Source organism: Anser anser (assembly GCF_964211835.1).
Source record: "Anser anser genome assembly, chromosome: 15".
Classification (NCBI taxonomy): domain Eukaryota; kingdom Metazoa; phylum Chordata; class Aves; order Anseriformes; family Anatidae; genus Anser; species Anser anser.
The window spans coordinates 10,774,770-10,781,622 of NC_139736.1; the positions used below are offsets into that span (position 1 = coordinate 10,774,770).

Consider the following 6,853-nt stretch of genomic DNA (forward strand, 5'->3'; position numbering starts at 1 on the left):
GTTTGCCAAGAAAGCCTAACACTTATCAGCTTGATGAATATGCCGTAGCAGAAAGCTCATATTGAGACAAACTTTCACTTAAACAGTCTTCTGGTGATGTATTGTGTTTGTTACATCACTCAATCCATTCTTTGCAATTCCAGTTATTTTCTAATCCCAATGTTAACTCTGCTGTCCTGGGGCAATCACGCCCAGACTGATTCTAGCTAGCCTAGGCTTACTTTTCTTACACTTGCATCATCTAGGAGATGTGTATTCTCATATCTGCTATCGGTTTGGTCTTCATTCTCAGTGTATCCTTTATAAAGCTTTTTTTTTTTTTCCTGTGATTTTTCTGAGAGCTTATTTCTGGACTGTAGAGAAAAACTATTGCTCTCAACTTGCAGCCAAGACAGACTGCCAGCTCACTTTCGCATTCTTGAGAGAGGCACAGTTCACACCATAACACAAACACGAGCCACACGTGTTCGGGTTTGTATTTCACACTATCGCAACAGTCCTGCAAACAGTGAAAAGCAACGAGTTTATGAGACAGGCGTGATGTACAGGCATGATGTGTTGCAGATTGATGCCACAGATACCAGGCAAATATACAGGGGTATCTGGTGCCTTAGTAAGCAACTGGGTTAATGAATCCTCGTGAATCCAGGGGAGAATTTTGAAGTAACACAATAAAAGTAGTCCAGTGCTCATTTCCTTCTAGCAATATTAGCATGTGTTTACTCATAGGAATGATTTCATCAGCCAAGACCGTAATTCACTTCCTGTAATGTGATTCCCAAACACACTGACACATCAAAGCCTGCCTCATTGTTCGCTAGTATGTTCACGGCTCTTGCTACTGCAAAGAAAGTCGGTACAGGGAACACTCACTGAACCCAATTAACTACTTAAACAGCAGGAAAGCAATGAAAAAAATCTATTCAAGTTGAAACTGTAAGTAGCATTAAAATGTTATTAACCCATTTAGATAAACGTAAACCAGATGAACATAAAATTTCTAGGAAGCCAAGTCCCACATGACCACAGTAAAATAGATGAAATCACAGCTCAGAATTTCTTGTTTCAGGAAAGGAAGGGTAAACAAGCTCTCTCCTAGGTGTTTGCAATGGTAATGTTTATTAAATTTGCGAAGACTGACATCTCGTGAACAGGAGATCAAACCAGGATTTTCAGGTAAAGCTGCAGAAGCTGTATTAACACTTAGGGATAAATAACCAGAGCCTGATAAAGGGCTGGTGGCAAGAGTAGCTCTAAAATAGGAGCTGGCTGGATGGTCTGCAACAGCCTTCTGCAGAGCTCCTCTGCTCATTAGCCTGTCTGCTGTTCTCAAACATTAATTCTTTATTCTTTGCTGGCTCTGATAACATAATTCCTCATCAGAATCCTTCAGCTGTTCTCCCCAGCACCAGTCCTCTTACTGAGCTCTCCCTAGACAGTGCTGTTTTGCCTCTTCCATTTCTACTACCTTCTCTGAACTAGGTTTTCAGTTATGTCACTGTTTTTCCCCCCACTCCAAAAAGACTGTTCCAATCCAGTCCCCTTTAGCTCCTGTCCTCATTTGTCAGCCTCTCTCTCCCAGCTCCCTTGGCTGTCTTCATTCTTCTTTCAACTCCCACAAGCTTCCTGAATTTCCCCTTACCTGCTCTGTTATCCTGCTTTATTCATTGCTTTCCTCTTTATTACACCTACTTCCTCCTGCAGCATTTCGCTCTATCGCAGCAAGAGCATTCCCTTTGGATTCTGCACACACGATATTGTAATTAGACTATTATTTCTCCTTCCTGTCTCCAATCTTCCTTTTACCTCTCTACTGCTAAGTACTTTTCTCTTTTAACTATTTGTTGCATGTATTTTGTTGAGAAAAATAGATGTGATCAGAAAACTAATCATACAAGATGACAAAAAAAAAATTAAGTGAAACGAAAGTTGATAGAAGAATAAAAAACTTTAGTCTGAAAAAAAGGTAGTGTTTTGTATATTTTTTGTAGCATCAGCAAAATAGAGGTCTGGTACAGATAAGAGTAGGAAATACAAACGTTGCATTAATGATTGCAGAATATTGACATAATCTTGGACAGATATTTATCAAGCCTCTTCTTAACAAAGGAAATTCTACAACCTCTGTAGATAGCCTGCCATAGTCCTTTACTACTCATGATCATTAAACTTTCCTAAAGACATACAGGGTAACATTCTTAACTGAATCTAGAGTAACCTTGACTCTATAAATATCACATGCAGTCCCATAGAGAAGTTTGCTGGTTTTGTTGGTGGTTTTATTTGGTTGTGGTTTCATTGTGTTTTTGTTTTGTTTGTTTTAATTGGTTTCATTTTTCTAAACAGTATTAAGTTTTTGAAGACACATTTGTAACCCATTGGGCATAAACTAACTCAGATGATATTTATGTAGGATAAGAATATCTGCATAGGCAATGGAGTGACACAGCACTGCCTGCCCATTATAAACACCTGCTGGTGGGCGCTGCTCTCATTGAGAGAACTTGTGTCAGCTCTGTTTTCTCTGGCTCAGACCCAGGGGGTTTCATGCTGGCTTCTCACATTGCAACAGGTAACCTTTGGTACTTGTAGCTTTGGGTTAACATTGCGATGGCTGCAGACGATGTAAAATTAGGTAAAATTCATCACTTGCATTAGACACAGGCATTCTGGCATAACATCCAACCCAGCAGCTGCATTGCAGCACTCCCATGACTAATTTCTTGGTTTCAGCAGCGGCAGCAACAACAGCAGCCCCCTTTCTTCTGCCTGCCTGACCAAGGCATCAAGCAATGGAGAGCCGTGTTGTCTTGCCTTCCCCTATCCTCTGGACTAAGGAAACCTACTTCACTGAATCTTTCTTTGCAGGCTACGATTTCCAAAATGCTTCCATTCTTTTTGCTCTCCTTTGAGATTTGTCAGCATCTTTGACACCATCGTGTCGGACATCAGTATGACATCCAGAGCTGAACATTATTTCTGCCTTGTTAGCACCAAATAGCACTGATTAATGACCTCCTGTTTCTCACATAGGAGACATTCTCACACATCCCCAAGCGAGCTGCAGCTTTCTGAAGTAAGCAGCCACAGTCCTGACAAACTGGCACACAGCCTGCTTCTGATCCACTGTATTTCAGGACCGATGCCATGGCATGCTGTGAAGCCAACAAATGCCCTAATCTATTTGTGCTGAGGATTTTTGCTTTCTTAACAGATTATACTGCGCCTGTCTTCATGAAATTCTGCCTTTTTAATAGGGGATCATGCCTCCAGTGTCTTCAAGATGAATTGGAATTGCAATCATTTGCTTCAGTTTGTGTAAGAACTCACTTTCAACTCTACTATTTTAAGTCTACTGCTCCTAACAAATACATCCTTTAGACCAGGGCCCTGAACAAACCCAGAACAAACCATTTCAAGATCTGCTTGAAGTGTCCTGTCTGACAGAGGATGTGGCTCATTTGGATAAATTTGGGTTGGTTCTCCCCTTCTTCCCCCCTCTTTTTTCCTTACTGAGAGCGATTCCCAATTTCCCTTCCCTTCCCTTACTGCTTTATTATTAATTTCTTATATATTTATGGAAACTCTTCATTTCATAGTCTTTACTAGTCCTAGATTTGCTGTGATCTCTCATATTTCTGATTTCAACTCTGAATGAGGAAAACAGATATTCTACTTCAGGACAAAATTGGATTCTAACACAGATTAAAGTGCACAGATTCCCTTTCTATCAAGGCAGCCACTAGACCCGAACGTTCCTCTATGACAGACAAATATCCTGAAACCTTTGTGCAGGCCCAGAAATGATTCAGACTTTGACAAGCATCCTCTGACACTATTCAGTGCATGAACTCTAAGTGAGAAATTCTCCTAAATAAAGGAAGAAAGCGATACCTAAATGCTTAGAAGTCAACTATTCATTACAGGTTTTTTGAAGTAGCTCTGCCACTTGGATACAAATCTATAACTTGACCAGACACAGACTGAAGCGCGAACAAAGCAAATGAGTGAACTAGCTAGCATGGGAACTGAGATTAAGTTTAGGAAAAAAGCATTTTTCTTCTCACCATCATCAATTTTCTTTCAGTTTCCAAAAATCTTCCTAAGAAAAAGCCATAAGTGTTCCATTTGGAAGATATTCATTACATTGTAAAGGTCGACATACAACATCTACACCATGAAACTTGCCTCCAGAAATGTTTGCAGTAACTCTGGGTTTTTGCACGTTTCTTGGCATACATAAGCTCCTTATAGTTTCGAGTAGCCTCAAAATGATGAGTTACACCAAAAATGCATTCTCACTTCAGATCAAGTTCTAAACTCCATGCTGAAGATTTTATGAAGGAAAAAGTCCTTTCTGTCCGATAGGCAGCAGCATATAGAGATAAACATGACAAAATGATTGTCATGTTGCACTTGAGCTGTACCCAGAGCGTGATTAAAGGAAATCTATGAAAGAATTAGTGAGTGGATAAAATCAACTTATTTATGGAAGTCACACTGGCTGCAGTTATACCACATTCTATACGTTTATAGTGTACTTCTGTGAAGTTCTTAAACTGGTGCAGTTTATAAACAGCAATTCAGAAAACTCTTCTGAAAAGACTTCTAAAAATAGCTTATAACTTTGGGCACTCAACCTCAAGCACTTGCAGCAACTACGTTCCAGCAGCTCTTAGATCTGAGCCTAATAGATGGAAAATTCATCATCTCGTCTCACTATTTTCCTTTATCAATAAGGAAAAAAATGAATGGAGTAGGCAGTTCATCTAAAACATTTATTTTTATTTTAATCAAGGACAGTTTTTATTTCAATTAAGGACAATGTAGCTACAAACACATTTTTATTCTTTACTATTCTCCTAGAACTTCATAGTCTTTCACCACTAATAAGAGATGCTTTAGCTGCAACGTATCCAAAACTAGCTTTAGAGAAAATAAACTAAATGTATATATGCAAACTGACTGTCAAAGGTAGAACAGAGCCTAGCTGAAATAATACAGCTCTCATTTGCTTTGAACTGCTGAAAGACTGTTTAGGAAGTGAATATAATTTGTAGGATGCCAGCATAGCTAAGAACCAAAATTCTATATTTTTTTTATAATAAGTCTATGCCACATCTGGGTGCTTTGGTCTGTCTGGTAGCTGTCAAGCACATGCACGTTTATGAAAGCTGATGTCAGAACACTACAAAGGCTCTCATCCTTGAAACGCTTTGGTTTAATTCTGCCATGGATTTCAAGTTTCATCATCATTACTTATAATCCAATACTATTACTAACAAAATAAAAGACGCAGTACCTCCTGCGTTCACCTAAAATTGTGACATTAATAATCAGTAATTAACAGCTAAGCCTGTCTGACAGACTTCAATATTGTCAGGACTTGTTGCAGAGTTTTGACCTAGGTAATTGGGAGACACCAGGACAGAGAAGGAGGAAGCAAATCCCACTAGTTAAGTGCCCCATAAGCAAAGTGCTGTGCAGGCCTGAAGTGTCTGAAAGCCACCCTGCACCTCTACCCAAAAAGCTGAGACGCGATTAAGTGATCCCGAGTCAAACTGGCACAAACCAACAGGCCCAGCTATCCACTCCAAATACAAGATGATACAACCACATGCTAAGCCACACCAAAACACATTTGTATCACCACCCCTCGTATTTCTTCCTGCAGGAGGGATTACAGAGCTCACACTAGTTATCTGACCCGGGGCTGACAGCAGATGCCTACAAGTCAGTCAGTCTCTCTCATTTTTGTCCCTTTTCTTCTACATTTTTCTACAATAAACTAATCAGAGGTTTGGGCTTGGCACCAGAAGAGACGTCACAACCTCCCTCTAGTGTAACTGAAAAGTTTCATTGCCTCAGTGTGAATTCTGGACTTCTGACTGTTTCACAGGATCTTGATGAAGGCTCTTTATACTGCATTTTTAAACAGAGGTTGTCTTTACTCTTTTGCCTCACATTTTCCCAGCTACCACCAAAAAATCATAAGGATAAGAAATATGAAGCTTGTTTTTTTTTTGACTAGGAAAAGATACAGATCCTGGAAAAGCCTTCTAGTTTCTAGAATCTGAGAAAATATCCATAGCATGGCTCATATTTTTTTTATATATATATATATGTGTGTGTGTGTGTATGTATGTATGTATATATATTTGTTTGCTTTAAGATACAAAAATAACAGGTGTAGAGTTCATCTGTGCAAATTCTGTTTACAGAACAGGCAGAGAAGGAAGGGCAGTAGAAGACACCGGCTGCAGAGAATGGCCAGCAGAAGTTTTTCACTTCAGCAAGTGCAAAATATTGGAGTTAGTTAAATCATCAGTTTTATATTGATGGATAACTGATAATTATCACATTATTGATTCCCCAAATTATTTCAGAGTAAGCGCATATTCATGAAAATATGAACAATAAAGGCAAATAAAAAACGTCAACTTTATTGGAGTGATCTGTTTGAGGATTTAGTATGCATTTTGTCTTCTCAGAATTCTTCATAACTTCCTTTTCAAGGACAATCCAAAATCTTCAATTCTATTTGGGAATATAACACATTTCAAGTTCTTTGACTTTCTGAAATGAACTCTACAGAAAAATGAAAAAGTTCATAGATGCTTGTGATGCTGGTAATGTTCAGCTAAGGAAAGGGCTTTTTTTCTGGCCAGGAAAAGAATACACAATGAATAGGCAAAATATTCTCACATACACTTCAGAGATTAGCAGAGATTCAGTAACATAAAGGAAGTAGCAATAAGATTTAATTTGTCAGATGAAATAAAAATAGCTGTGTCAAGACTTAAAGAAGTGCTATAAAAATCTGACTAGTTTTGACACACGACTTAATTACACT

At 38.8% G+C, this 6,853-nt stretch overlaps 1 long non-coding RNA gene across 1 annotated transcript; it reads left to right on the top strand.

Moving 5' to 3' along the window:
- The first annotated feature begins 656 nt into the window (after nt 1–656).
- LOC310882277 lies at nt 657–6,440 on the top strand. The gene is made up of 3 exons (XR_014572887.1): nt 657–936; nt 3,215–3,318; nt 6,222–6,440. It is a non-coding gene; the product is annotated as an uncharacterized lncRNA (long non-coding RNA).
- The last annotated feature ends 413 nt before the right edge of the window (nt 6,441–6,853 follow it).